General features: G+C 30.4%; 1 long non-coding RNA gene across 1 annotated transcript; it reads left to right on the top strand.

The window, feature by feature from the left end:
* Positions 1-12,725: 12,725 nt before the first annotated feature.
* On the top strand, positions 12,726-13,172 carry LOC146933713 (uncharacterized). The gene is made up of 2 exons (XR_015008439.1): positions 12,726-12,784; positions 12,900-13,172. It is a non-coding gene; the product is annotated as an uncharacterized LOC146933713 (long non-coding RNA).
* Positions 13,173-16,485: the final 3,313 nt, after the last annotated feature.

Raw genomic sequence — 16,485 nt, 5'->3', positions numbered from 1 at the left:
TCGGCTTCTATAAATATGACCATAGTGATTTGAACTATTAATCTTTGCAACAATTTTATGTTTACAACATCCTTGTCGTTTTTATTTGACGAAAATCATCTCCAGAACTTTTTGAAACAAGGATTATTTAGGAGAAAAGGTGGGTTTAGGCCTTATTTTAAAGTACGCTTTTACATAGGTTTGATGGACCTTTAAAAAGGCTAATCCTTGAAAATTGACCTATTTCATACCAAAGATCAGACTCAAGTCGAATCTTTTAAATAGTAGGTCAGACTTAAGCCTAATAAAGTCCTACCTCGTCTGCTCTATTCCCACCGATAAATGTAACTAAACAACAAGATAGTAGCATATGAAGCAAAGTTGGAGATTAGACTCAAGAATTATGTAAACCAAAGCGGAAGCCCCGTTCAAGCGGTTTGGTGTGGCTTTATTTTACTTTTTTTTTTTGTGAATGGTTGGTGCGCCTTAAGTCAAACAGACAAGTGAAGCAGACATCAAATAACTTTGGATGTGGTGGTTTACTTCGGGACGAGAATGGTTGTTTCATACCATTTCTTGGCACTACCACCACCACCACTTATATGGCAAAAATATGGAGTATTTACCAGGGATTATGCTTGGCAAGAAGATTAGAAGTGGCGAGAATTGACATTCGAATGATTTGATAGCATTTGTTCAGAGTTTACGTGGTGATACAAGAGGCAATGCAATTGGTTGAAACCTCCTAAATTAAAATAAAAAGTTGACTGCTTTAGATTGTAAAACAAGGCCGTTCCTAGAGTTTTACAGGCCTTAGGCATAATATGAGAAATGGGCCCCTTACATAATACATCATAATTTTTTTTAGCTCATTGTTGTGATTTTATCAGGTATTCTTTTCGTTTTTTCCCCGCTTTTTGCTACCAAAAAGAACAAAAAAACAAAAAAAGATGAGTGGACCATATGATCCTAAATTCGTCTCACATGATTTAACATAATGATATAATTTAATTTTTTGGAACATTTGAAAGACAACATTAAGATTAATTTCTCTAGTAGGCTTATTTTCAACTAAAATATAATTTGTTTTGTTATATAATTTCTCTAGTAGGCTGTCGCACCCCCGGCCTATGCCTAGGGCCGGCCCTGTGTAAAAGAGAAGATTAGTCATGTTTATCGAACGACGAATAAATGTGAGGATATTTTAGCTAATGTACAATGTGAGAATGGTGTTGAAAAAACGTTCAACAATAATTCACCTATTCATTCATATGACTCATGTTCTTCTTGATGATGCGATAGGTGTGTCTTTCCTTATTTAATGTCGATGTAGTTTTCTTTCTTTTTTATGCTTAGCCAATGTTGTATACCCAAAAAAACAAAAACTAGATGTACCAAAATTACATAGTACTTTTTTGGCTTAAATAAGTAAAAGGTCCATGTAAGTTAACGCATTTTTGGTTTTAGTCATTGTATCTTTTTTTGTCGCGAAACAACCCCTATAAGTTGTTAAATTTTTGGTTTTGGTCTCTAAAACGATGTGCTAGCAAACGGAGGCCGACGTGGCGAGGGCTGAGATGGCGTTAGTGGCTTACGAGGACTGACAAAATGATAAGTGAGTAGTTTGAAGGACCAAATGTTGGAACAAAATGTGTTTAACAATGAACCTTTAGAGTTTTGATGATAACAAGGTATTAAAAATTGACAATTGGATTTGCTAATATTTGTTCAAGTGTACAGAACCATAGATAAAAAATTTATATCATACAAAGGTTCTGAATGAGCAAATAAAGAGCAAAGGAATCAACGGAATTGAAGCTTAGAAGCTCCTGAAGGCAAAGCGCTCCTGAAGACTAGAGAGCTCCAGAAGACTTGAAGCTCCTGAAGACTAGAGGTCCTGAAGTACAACATCATCAAAAGCTGCCTCGTCAGAAGCTGCCTCATCAGAAGCTGTTTTCACCAGAAGCTGAAGATCAACTGAATTCGCAAAATTCAAGGATTCAAGAGTTGTTTCATGGATCGAAATTCATCTAAAGATAGCAGAAGACTAGTGGAACTTTGCAACGGTCATTTCAAAAGTGTTTGAAGGCATTTGCTTGCAAAAGGAACAAAAGCGTTGACATTGTACTTTGTACGAACTGTACAACCACCTTCTCCACTACTCTGTTTTGTGTCTCTGCTACAAGACAAAATAACAGCTCTGAATGTACGACCAAGCCTGCAGAATTGTTCCCTCTCAACTGGAATGGATTTGAAATTGGTTCTTCGTAGGACAACAACCAAATCAGGCAAAAAATCCTCGGTGAAAGATCAAGCTTCAACAACGACTCTTTTGATGTGCTGGCAATTTCACAACGTCTCTTTCATACCTCTATATAAAGGAGTGAAGACTTAGAGAGATAAGGAAATTGGAAGAGAAGGGAGATGAACAAGAGAAAAAAGAGGGATGAAGAAGAAGATCCTGTTTTTAAATTTGAAATTTTGATATTTACGTTTTTTCAATTTCGTCCTATGAACATATGCGTTTTTGGTTTTGGTTCCTCAAACTACTCAGTTATCATTCTGTCAATCCACGTAAGCCACTAACGTCATCTCAGCCTTCGCCATATCGGCCTCTGTTTGCCAGCACATCGTTTTTTTAACAGAAGTTGACGTTAAGGACCAAAACCAAAAAATTAACAACTTACAGGTATTGTTTCACAATAAAAAAAGATGGGAAATGCTAACTTGTGCCCTTAGGGCACAAGATAAGAATCTTAAAATAGAATTAAACAATAAATATTGCATTGGAAAGATAAGTTTTTAAGCTTTTAAGGTTATGAATGCACAATTTCCAAAACTGAATTTCTATATTTAGTTTCTTATCTTGTGCCCTTAGGGCACAAGTTAACAAGACCAAAAAAAGATTTAGGACTAAAATAAAAAACGCGCAAACTTATAACGACATTTTACTTATTTAAGCCTACTTTTTTTTTTTTTGAAAATTACATAATACTCTTTAGCCGATGTATTTGTCAAAAAATAAAAAATAATATGCAAATTACACAAGTGCCCTTCTAAATTCGAAATTCTCAAAATCTCATATAAACCCTTTCATTTACCGCGGCTGCATCTCATTTCTCTGTCAAGCGCCAACCACCACTCCACACCTTTTCTGCTACCTTGTTCTCTCTCTCACGCGAATCAGGTATGATCTCCATCCTCTGTCTAATCGTTAGGTTAGAGTTTCTATTTCTGTTAATTTTCCAGTGACGGTTCGTTCTCCGGTGACAGTTCATTCTCCGGTGACGGCTCGTTGAGTAACCAGAGTAAACCATAGGCTTTCTCCGATTGTACATTTTCCTCCGATAGCTCTAATGTGTTCAATCTCTCTCTCTCTCTCTCTCTCTCTCTCTCTCTCTCTCTCTCTCTCTCTCTCTCTCTCTCTCTCTTTCCCCGTAGATTGGTACCGAGATGAACGCTAACGACAATCCTCCTCCCGCACCTCCGGCAACCGAAGCCCCACCCCCGGCAGCACCGTCTGTCCTAAGACGTTTTTGCCAAAGTTTTTGCCAGATTCTCTTCCGGCGGAAGATATTGGAGGAACTGGTTGGAGTTGTCCTTAATGGCATGGTTTCAAATGTGGTGCGTTTATATATTTCTTTCATTTAAGGAGTTGAATATATTTAAGGTGTTGAATGATATAAAACTTGATTTTTATAGTCTAGAAAAATATAAAGATGTATGATAAATAAATTAATAAGCTAATGTAGTCTCTAGGCTATTAAACCACTTTTTTTTTTCTTTTTTTAAAAAAAAAAAAACAAATAGAAGCGTAAGAAAAAAGAATAAGATTTGTAAGAGTCGGTCAAAAAAAAAAAGATTTGGAACAGAAACCTAGGGAACAACGAATAGGCAATGACAAAAAAACTGTACTTTTTTTCGACAAAAAAAACTTGTAATTTGTATGCACTCTTTCCAACTTTGTTTGGAATTTGACGAAAAAAAAATCACTTTAATTAGGTTTAGATTATCTCCTATTACAAAAGTTGGCGACGGGTTGGGACTCGCCCCGGTTGTATTAAAATTGCATGAATAAAAACCCTAAAAAACAAAAACCCTAATGTTTACACATCCTGCATCTCATTCTTCTCTCATCACCGCAGACCTCCTCAGATCATCTCTCCTACCTCGCTCTCTCTCTCTCTCTCTCTCTCTCTCCCTCCATGTAAAAACACTCTCATGCAATCATTGTTCATACTCAATTTCTCACTTCTTTGTATGCTTTAATTTTGTCTCTCTAATCAACTAGTATTCTCTTTTATTTACTGATGATTGACTAGCATTACTCTAATTCTTATCTATATCTTGTGCAGGAAGAAAGTGAGGAGTGCCACCGATTTAATTACTAATTTTCTTTTAATGTTGCCATGTCTTTTGACTGTTCGCATATCGTTGAAGTGAGTTTTTATTTATTACTTATTTTTATTTGTTCTTGACTAATCTGAAGATCGGAAACCGATTAACCTCATATTTTTGTAGGGAGCTGAAGCCTAGAAAGGAATTTGTAGGAATTTGTAGCGGCTGCCATAGCAATCTTGGTGTACTTTGCAAAAAACCATGATTGGACTCGTAGGCATGTATGTCTGTTACTAGGGGAGCTGTTGCGCTATTTGTTGTCAAAGAGATAGAAGAAGCAACTCTACCGTATGTTGGATCTATTCATATGAAAAACCTAGTTTCTATTTCGATTAATTTTGATGTACTTGAATAAGTTATTTATTTGTTAAGTTTGCATGCCGGTTTGAATTGGTATTTGTTTTGGCGCACATAAGTAATAGAGACATTTTACTTCAAAGTGCAGTGTTCCAATTAATATAGACCTTTTGTATTCATCATTAGGAAATTTGATAGTAAATCATATCTAAAACTTTGCAGTGCTAATTTTCTACCACACCTTACACACAACATGTTGTAATTTGATCAACTTTCATATACTAAGTAGTGTGTGTACTCAATTGCAACGATGAAGAGGATATTTTCTACCAAAAATGCATATATGCAATCAATCCGGAGTCCTAGAGAGTCCCTTATACATTGTTTTTACAAAATTATACAGTGAAAGGGAAGCCTTAAGCCCTTCTCAAATAGTTACAAGCCTACAATACAAAAGAAAAAAAACTTGTGCATTTGTTCTCCCCATACAAGAATGAATTAGAAATTTACGTTAGCCTGTAGTTGTGAACTATCATATCATGCAAATAAAGTGTTAAATATGAAAGCTAAATCTACAATTTACATTAGACTATCTCAGGCATGCTTTGTTTTGCTAGACTTAAGTTAGGTAGATTTTCTTACGAAGTGGCAGAGTTAGTCTCCAGTTTAAAGGGAGATTAATTAGGATAATTCTAGCATAGAGTTTTTTTTTTTTTTGAAGAAGCTAATTAGGGAGATTAATTAGGATAATTCTAGCAACTCTACCGTATGTTGGATCTATTCATATTCATATGAAAAACCTAGTTTCTATTTCGGTTAATTTTGAAGTACTTGAATAAGTTATTTATTTGTTAAGTTTACATGCTGGTTTGAATTGGTATTTGTTTTGGACACATAAGTAATAGAGACATTTTACTTCAACGTGCAGTGTTCCAATTAATATAGACCTTTTGTATTCATCATTAGGAAATTTGATAGTAAATCATATCTAAAACTTTGCAGTGCTAATTTTCTACCACACCTTACACACAACATGTTGTAATTTGATCAACTTTCATATACTAAGTAGTGTGTGTACTCAATTGCAACGATGAAGAGGATATTTTCTACCAAAAATGCATATATGCAATCAATCCGGAGTCCTAGAGAGTCCCTTATACATTGTTTTTACAAAATTATACAGTGAAAGGGAAGCCTTAAGCCCTTCTCAAATAGTTACAAGCCTACAATACAAAAGAAAAAAACTTGTGCATTTGTTCTCCCCATACAAGAATGAATTAGAAATTTACATTAGACTGTAGTTGGGAACTATCATATCATGCAAATAAAGTGTTAAATATGAAAGCTAAATCTACAATTTACATTAGACTGTCCCAGGCATGCTTTGTTTTGCTAGACTTAAGTTAGGTAGATTTTCTTACGATTTAAAGGGAGATTAATTAGGATAATTCTAGCATAGAGTTTTGTTTTTTTTTTTTTGAAGAAGCTAATTAGGGAGATTAATTAGGATAATTCTAGTATAGAGTTGGTTTAAAGAGTCGTGTTTTTTTCTGGTATCTAAAGTATCAACAATCGTCAATCAACCACTCAGATATTTAAAAATGTAACTATTAATTACTGATGAACTTGTCCATTTGTTATATGTATATGATCTAGCCTAGGGCATTGCAGAGGGGTTTTTTTGACTGGTCTTTGAATGGTTTTAGTTTAAGAATAAATACTGCGATTTCTACTCGTATTATCCAAGTTTATTGGTTGTTGTTTGTATGAGTTTATGTTGATGCTTTTTGTGATAAACATTTCCCCTATTTCTCTCTCAAATTCCCCATATTGCTTTCCGCACTTCTGTTTTTAATGATTTTTTTTTTTGAAGGAAGGAATTGATGTTTTGTTATAAGTAGTAATATTGTTTTCATTTTGTTTGATTATTTAGTTGGGTATTTTCTTTCTCTTTTTCCACGTGTTTATTGCTCTGGTGTGTGCGGAGATCGATGCATTGGATCGTCATTTAAGGTTTTGAACATTGTCAATGAAATTTAGATGACTTCTGTGTTTTCAACAACGAGTAGACTTATATGCATTTGGACTTGATCTGGTAGTTTTTTTAGGCCATAAACAACCATCTTTGGTAAGTTGCAATATGAAAGGAAGAAATATCTTTTTCCATCGACTCACTTTTACCTAAAATCAGTTCAATTAATATCAATTATATCCACTGCAGAATCAAACATACACTATATATAAAAACTAATCACATGAAGAAGAAAAAAATGTAGTGTGAGTGTGAGCATCTTAAACTAATCAGTTCTTTTGATGTATTTTTGTTATAGTTGCATTGGATTGGAAATAGTGGCGTATCCACGCCCCTGAGTTACGGGGTGCTGAAAAAAAATTATTTTTGTTATTATAATTTTGCCATCTAAAACAGATTACCATGCAACTTGTTGTCGGTTGTCCTTCATTTCTATGTAATTATATATATATATATATATATATATATATATATATATATTATTTGAGTAAAATCAAGATATTCAAAGATTTGTATAAATAAAAATGGGGTAATAGTCACTTTGGTCTTTGCATTTGTAATGAGTAGTCACAATAGTCCTTCAATATATAAAAATTTCAAAATAATCTCTGATTATGTAATTCACTATTCAAAATAGTCCCTGGTGTTAAAATGATTCATTAATATTGTCATATATTGTCATATTAGTCCATGATTCATTAATATTGTCATATATTGTCATATTAGTCCTTCAACATACTTACTTATTGTCACATCAATCTTTATTACTTAGTTATTATCACTTTAGTCCTTATATGAAAAGAGTTACTATGAGCAGTGAGAGATTATTTTAGCATCAGATGCTATTTTGATTAGAGTGTACAATCAGAGACTATTTTGAAATTTTGATACGTTGAGGGACTATTGTGACTACTCATTACACATTCTGGGACCAAAGTGATCATAAAAAATGTTCATGATAAAATTATAAACACATAAATTCACACTTTTGTTACTTTTACCCAAATAATCACATTAATTTTTATAGCTTATCATTTTTGACAAATTATAAAAATTCAAGTATTTATCACTATCAATTTGAACGAATAATGTCATTTAATTTAAATTATATACAATTAATCATAATCATAGTCTTTATAAACAAAGGAAAAAGAATTGGCCAAAAGAAAAGGACAAGAAGTTAGAGAAGATTTTTTTGTTTTGTTTGGAGTAGTATACAATATAAAGTTTACTAGTAAATTGCTTAGACATACATTAATTAGTTGCAGTGATTTAGCTTAGCAATAGAACTATCAACCTAAGCACATCAGTTCGACACTTATGTTTTTGGCATTTATGATTATGATCCTACTAAATTAAATAACAACACTTAATAATCAAAAGTCAATTGAACTGAGGCAGTGCAAATAGCAATAAGAAATATGTTTGTATCACAGTCTATAGGTGCAAAAGGAAAAATTAAGGGTGTGCAAATGGCAAAATCAGTATGATAGGGTGAGGAATATCACATGACCTGTTGTCCTTGCTTGCATTAGCTTCTAGAATAAGGTTATGCAGGTTGTGTGCTATTGTTTGCTTTACTTTTTATACTAACATGGGCAATATTGATTTGATGAGAATCTTTAAAATGAAATGAAAATTTTCTTGAAAATTTATATAGGATAGTTTGGAGTTGTGATTGTATTGTGTATCTATTTGGTATCTATGCTGCTCTATTTTATATTGTACTCTTCAAATTATTTTTGTTGTCTAGAAAATTATGGACCTATGACAATTTACTCTTTATGTGCTAAATAGGCATCTGAATTTGATAAATGAATGAACTCAAAATGTTTGTTAAAGTCAATACAACATGAAGCAACAGTGAAGTATTATCGGCTGCCAAAATGAAGTATTTGTCAAAAATTAAAAGTGTAATATTCATGAAATGTGAAGTTGGACCTAGTTGATCACATTGTGTGGCTCGATCATTTTGTTTGAAAAGGGAAAAATTTCTACAATGATATGATAAAATCTAAGTGGTCAGAATATACATACTTCCATATCTGCAATATTGATGCCCAAGTCATTGATTGAATCAATATTTTATTGAAGTTGGTCTTTCAATAGGAACCAAAATTAACACCGCAACAAGGCGCAAAATCAAACAACACCGCATGAGACGACAAATAACACAACGTTGCATCCAGAAAAAGAAATCACGGAAGGAAAAACTTGATGATTTACGTCGAAGCCTAAAATCATCCCTCCTTAATGAGTGAAGGAGAAAGAGAACTTAGAGAGACGGTGGAGTTTCTCTCACTAAAAAAACTAAGGCCGAATTTTTTATTTTAATCATTCATCTATCAAATTAATACATTAAAGCAAAGAGAAATTATTATCGTATTTTTTGAAGAGCCTAACCAATTGTTTTTATCTCTCATCAAAAAATATTTTTTTTTTTGACAAAAACAAAACGATATTTATTTATTCAAATCGATGTAATACATCAGATATAACCACATGTTCAACATCGTTAAAAACCTAAAGGGTGAAATTGCGAGCAAACTCACATCATCCATGTTAGTAGAATACAACAGCAAAATGTCTACAAATGATATGATAAAATCTAAGTGACCGAAATACGATGCTTCTGGATCTGCAACGATGACGCCCAAATCATTGATTAAATATGTAATTTATCGAAGTCAGTATTTCAGTAGAAACCAAAATGAACACTCCAACAAGGCACAAAATCAAAAAACACTTCACAAGACGACGAACAACACAATGCCATATTCATACAACAAAATCACGGAAAAAAATACGAAGGAAAAACCTGATACATGTGAAAATTACTTATTTAGATTGAAAATAAGTAAGATTCAACATTTCCTTTGGCTTTTCATGCACAACACAATTCCAATTAACAATCTTTGACATCACTGCAACTTGACAACTTCTCCTATGTTCTAAAGATTTAAATTCCAACTAACAATATTGATAGATGCAAGCATATGATAACATATAATAATCTAATTAATAAAAAAATATAATCGATGTCCGAAAAAATAACGTTTTGGAATTTTTTTTTTTGGATCCAAGCTTAAAAAGACAACAAGATATGGTGTAAATATTTTTGTAGAAAAATAAAAATTTGAAACAATAACAGTAAATTTGCCTAAACAATTGAAATGTTAAAGTAAAAATATCTCATTAATTTTTTTAATTGGAAAGATAAATGCACGTTAATTGAATATGGGGCAAAGATGCAAATAACAAAAATTCTATGTAAAAAATATTTCCATGTTTGATTTAGTTTTTTTTGACAATCATGTTTGATCTATATAATATAAATTTACGGCCGATTCCATAGCCCTTTATGGAAATGTTTTTTCTCCTCCTATTCTTATGACACGTGGCACTCTCATCCTATTCTTTTTTCAAATACTCTCACCACATTCATCCTCACAAAATACTCTCACCACATTCATCCTCACAAATTTGTATTTATTGTTTATGTATAAAAGGAAGTTTTACAATTTCAAATTCTAATGTGCTTCATATTTCAAATCAAACATTTCCTATTCATTCAAAAAATACGAATTCCAAATTATTGTTGATTTATTTTGTGAAAACGTATGCTTTATATTTGTAAAAATAATTAAATGTTTTTTCTTTCTGCTAAACGTTTCGTATTTTAGAAATACAAATACAAAAGGAAGTTTTACAATTTCAAATTCTAATATGCTTTTTTTGAATAATCAAATAATTTAAATTAATATATTTGAATTCAGATATTAAAATAAAACAAGTAATATCTAATTAAAATACGATTAATGAAATAATTATTTAAATATCAAAGAGATGAAATAATTGATATATGTCAAATAATAAAAATATGATTTGATTTGTCAAAAAAAAATGATTTGATAAAAGTGTAACTTTTTAAAATAATTTAATTAGATTTGGTAGTAACCATTAATTTGTTATATAATTTAACTAGATACATTTTACTTGGAACCCAAAAAAATAATATTTGGTTATTTTGTTAAGGTCGTGTATGATACAAATATTTACTAGACTAAAAAGTATACGTTATTTTTGTCAAAGAATAAATTCCACCACAATTAAATTTTTTAATAAAACGCCGATTACCGCAAAAAAAAAAAAAGAGGACGTAAACCCCATGTTTTTCTTATTAGATATTTCTATTTTTGGTAGAATCATGTAATTTAATTTTGGTTGAAATACAAAAAGAAAAATATTAAATGCTATTAAATTGGTTCCTCTTTTTTTTTTAACGTAAATTGATTCCTCTTTTTTTTGGCAATAATATAAATTGATTCTATTTAATGGTCTTGCTAAAATAAACGTTGAACCTTCCCTAAAAAAATAAAGTAAGCCTTAAACCAAAAAAAAATTAGGAATTGCTTAATAGCTAAAAAAAACAATATTTCAAGACCTTTCCTCTAAAATCGCAAAAACCGTTTAACAGATTTCACCAATTTTTTTTTAATGAATTTCGATCAATTATTCAATGTTTGTTTTATGAAAGAAAAAGAAAATCGGATACTTTATTTTAGGACAGAAAAAGATTGGAATTGAAGGTATTTAATTTGAATTGAAAACGTATCATTAGAGAATATCAAAAATATGATTTCAGTTGATTCTATTTAGTGGACCTGCTCTAAAAAAAATAAGTCTTAAACCAAAAAAAAAATCGGAATTGCTTAATAGATAAAAAAAAATTATTTCAACACCTTTCCTCTAAAATCACAATGGCCAAACGAGATTATATCAATAAATTGGCAATGTTATTAAAAAAATTCCCAACATCATTCAATCAATGTGTATCTCTTCTATTAAAAAAAATATCGCAGGAATAATGCAAAAAAATATTACATATGTGTATCTCTACATTTTGTTATTAACACGGTTCAAATATAATTTGATTTTTCAAATCATTATTTTTTATTATTTTATATTAGTTTTTATTTTCATTCATAAGAATTTCAATTCACATGTTTTACTTTGATAGTACACGTGACAACCTTATATTGAAAGGTGCATTTAATATTTTATTTCATATACACATCAAAATGTTATTTGCTAAAATTCGGAGGAGTATTTAATGTACCAGAATGACAGCCGAAAATTTACATATGAAATTACTCTAATGAACCGAAAATTTTGGAGGAGTATTTAAACTTCTATTTTTATTCTTAAAATAAAATATCCCCACTCTATTATATTTTCCAAGATTTTTTTTAAAAAAAAGTGTTCAGTATGAAAAAATAATGTTTTTATTTTGATATTCGAAATTTATATTTTATACACATTTAAATTTTTAAAAAAAATGACATTTTCTGGGCGTTAATAATAATTAATTAAGACTTTGATGATAATTAATTGCATAAAGATTGATTTCAATTTTAGTTAAAAAAAAACAACCGTAAATATGGCTATAGTAAAAAAAGTCTTAACAAAAAAGCATAAATCACTCTCTCAAAAAAAAAAAAACATAAATCATGGAACATACGTTATACCAAGACTCTACTTTGTTTTTACAAGTATTTATATATTTTTATAAAAAAATAATTTGTTTTTATTGTGTACTCTTGATGTGGAAAAAAAATATGCGCGTTATAAAAAATAATTGTGCATTCTTCAAAAAAAAATTGTACATATTTAATTAAATAATTATACATTTGATTTTTTTAACACATTTAAATTATAAGATTAAATCTAGATCGACACAGAGTTAAAAAAAACGATACGTAAATAAAAAATCTTTATTATATGTTTTTCGTTTTTCGCAATCAATATATTGTTATAATAAAAAAAATTGTGACTTTGATTATTTCAAATTAAAAGACTAATATATCATGAGTATGTGTATGAGTTTGTTTCAAAAATTAATATATAATTTATTCCCAATTATTGCATCCATTAATCAATGGAATAATTTTTGTGGTTATTTGGTCTTTTTTGGCTATAAATATTGCTTTTGAAGCTCATGTTTTCCACACCATTTTTCAGATCATCTCTAATTTCATACAAGAATTTTAAAATAGTTTTCGAAATCCATCTTTCAATGTATTGATTTTTTTTCTTATTTTCATAGATCTGTCTCCAAAAATTGATTCTATTTTTTATATTTTCCACGGGTACAACAATTAAACTTATTTCACTCTAATTTTCTTTCTTTCAGCTGAACATATGGAAATTCAGCATATGGAAACCTATTTCACCTTCTCTTTAGGTGTTCAAAATGTGGATCTCGAAGAACGAATTTGATGAAATATGATGCACACGATGACTACTTTTTTTTTAAAACTATTCATGCACTTAATTTTAGAGCTACGATTTGTATTGTTGATCATATTTTACATTTCAAATAGCAATGTTTCTTTTGCTCACCGACTATGTTATGATTTTAATATTGATTAAAATCATATTGAATATTATAGATAGTTGTTGTTAACTTGCTTTGTGTAATTAGGAAATTAGAGTGGACACTATCCTTTTTTATTGATTTAATTTCTTTGATGAGTGTTGTATCATATATATGACTTTTTTTTTCCTATTATCTTCATCCCTTTACCACAACAATGTTGCTAAAATTAAATATACAGATAAATATTAACACCTAAAAAGATGAATATAATATCCCTAAAAAAAAGAGATAAATATAGTAGGCCATCATGATAAAAAAAACAAATTATATATATGTAAAAAAGGTTTTTTGAAGTAATATATGTAAAAAAAAGTTACTTTCTTAATTTCCAATAATCTAAACTCTCAAATAATAATTTTGAATGATAATGATTTTTTGTGCTGACCCTCCAGTTTCTATGGAAGGTCTATGATAGTATGGAGTTTGACCTGAGTCTAAGTAAAATTTAACCAATAATGGTCTCACAATAATTTCAAAAATCAATTGACTCATTAAACAAAAGAAGCTATTGGCTTAAGACAAAACATAATTTCTATGAGCAGATCTTTTGAGCATTTAATTGCAGACACATATACTCAATAGATATTATATTTTTGGTATAATATCAAAGGAGTAATTCGCTTTTTATCATTTACAAATAAGGATTACGGATTCAATCTCACATGGTCCAATACATGGTAATATTTATAAGTTTTATACAAGTAAGTATAAAATGCCTAAAAAAAAAGCAAGAATATAAAATGCCCAAATATAAACATATATAAAGAGAAATGCTAGCTACTTATAGAAGTTTGTATGAGTGTTTAACAAATTTGGAACATATATGCTTATGAAAGTTATATTTTATTATATTTATAGAGAATTAAATTTTTGCTTATATGCTTTAGCAAATTTAGGTCTGACTCTTAATGATTATACTAACTGCAATAGCATCTCTGCCCAAATTAGTGAGTATTCTGTTGGAAACAAGTTTGGTTTATCAAACTTTAGATTCTTAAATTTCTGAGAGTTTTGGTTTGGTCTCTCCTCTTTTTCTATTGTATATATTTTTTATTTAATATATTTTGATGAAGTGATACTCTAATTGCCCACTTTTGGTTTAAAAATAAAAATTATTGAAGACGGTATAAATCCCATTAATATTATTGATATACTAAATAACATATTCCATTTTTCAAACAATGAATAAAAAATACAGTCTAGCAAAATCAATGCAAATATTTTGCTACCACAATATAGCCTTTTAAAATTGGTCTTTCAACTATCAATGATAATTTTCTGTAAACCATCATACGCATAAACGACCCATGGTTTGGGCAAAATGTATGTTATTTTTATCACATTCATTTTGAGGTGTAATATGGACCTTTAAAAATGATGTGTGGATAAAGAAGTTAGTACAAGAGAGTATGATCAGTTTTGGAACATGGAACATAGACACTCTTATAGAAAAATATATTGAAATAGTTGGTGCTATGACTAGAAGCAAGATTATTGTACGTGCATATAGGAAAATAAGTGGTTGGATTAAAGGGCGAAAAAATTAGATAGTTCAAGGTTTAAGAATTGGTACACTAACAAAGTTAGATCGAGAAATGAGGTAGACATTATAATGAATACAGAATCAAAGAAGGATATTGTATATATAAAAAGGATAGGACATCATATCATATCTATACAATTTATAGTGTAACAATACGTCTTTAGTGTTACAAGTTAGACAGACAAATAGGGTAGACATTATTGTTGGTGAGGAATGAAAGAAGGATATTATAGATGTGAAAAGGATAGGAGATCATATTCCTAAAAAGTGTAGTGGAACAATACATCTTTAATATCATGAAATTAAGTGGGTGGATGAAAGGGCGAAAGAATTAGATAGTTCAAGGTTTTAGAATTGGTACACTAATAAAGTTAAAACGAGAAATGAGGTAGACATCATAGTGAATACGAAATCAAAGAAGGATGTTGTATATGTAAAGAGGATAGGACATCATATAATAGTTATACAATTTATAGTGTAACAATACGTCTTTAGTGTTATAAGTTAGACCGACAAATAGGGTAGACATTATTGTTGATGAGGAATGAAAGAAGGATATTATAGATGTGAAAAGGATAGAAGATCATATCATATTCCTAAAAATTATAGTGGAACAATACATCTTTAATATCATTAGTGCTTATGCACCCTGGGCAGGGTTAAAAAAAACTTTAAAATTAAATTTTGGGATGATTTAGGAGGCTTAATTCTAAATATACCACTATGAGAAAATATTTTTCTACGAGGAAACCTAAATGTGAATGTAGGGAGTGTTTTGAAGGCTTGAATAGGGGTATGATCTAAGGGAGATATATGCGGATGGTAAATTCATATACAAGGGTCGGGTGCAATAATCATGATGCCGAGGTGTACACTAGGTTGCCTTAATCAAAGACCAAACCCAGCAAAGTACCACGACAAACCGTGGTGCTGCCTACACGAGAGTACCCTTGTCTCACAACCTAATGCCCACAAAGATCCTCTAAAAAATCGCAGCTGCACATCAGCAAAGCTGCACTACAACAGGCTGAAATAACTGCAACTAAAAAACAGAAAAGCCAACCGGACGCAACAGCAATTATGCACACACAAAAGCCTCCCAGCCAGCGGCTACATCACATAATAGTAGCGCAGAACTGACACTAACACACCCACAAATAATGCAAACAACATAAGGTTAATGCATGACCTACTATCAACGCCACAAAACTGTTCTTTAATTGATTAATTTTTCACGTTATCTAGATTAGTGAGCATTCATGACATCTTTTTGTAGCAGTTTCTATATCTATTTATTTTCGCGTTAATTAGATAATGGCTTGGGAAATCCTTTACAAATAAGCTTATTTTTTTAGTTTGAGTTAAGCTGAAAGAAGCTTTTTTCGATTAAGAATTGTGTCGTAACTTTAATATCATTTTTTCCGTTGCATTGCATATATTCTCTTACTATCATTTTTAGTTTTTATGACAAAGACAAAAGTGAAAATAGACATGTTTCAAGACATAATGATATATTTTTTTTAAGGCCAGAACATGTTGCAATTGTCATTAATGAGAATTAGAACAAACGGCGTGTCATTATGCAACTTTAAAAGGAAAAGCTACACTTAAAATGCATTAAGAGGTAACATAAAACTTCAAAGTAAAAACATGTCTCCACTGAGATATGCTTTGTTAGTATTGTCTCCACTGCACTTCTCTTTGCGTACTCCTTTGTTGTTGTTTTTGAAGCAACACAAGTCAAATACTGCTTGGAATTCTGGGATGACGAGTTTAGCATCAGGGTGCAAATGACAT

The sequence above is a fragment of the Medicago sativa genome, chromosome 4, assembly GCF_051527215.1.
Source record: "Medicago sativa cultivar Bolivia chromosome 4, Bolivia_mono, whole genome shotgun sequence".
Taxonomy (NCBI): domain Eukaryota; kingdom Viridiplantae; phylum Streptophyta; class Magnoliopsida; order Fabales; family Fabaceae; genus Medicago; species Medicago sativa.
Note: the sequence above shows the minus strand (reverse complement) of the source record. Positions and strands in the feature narration are given on the sequence as shown.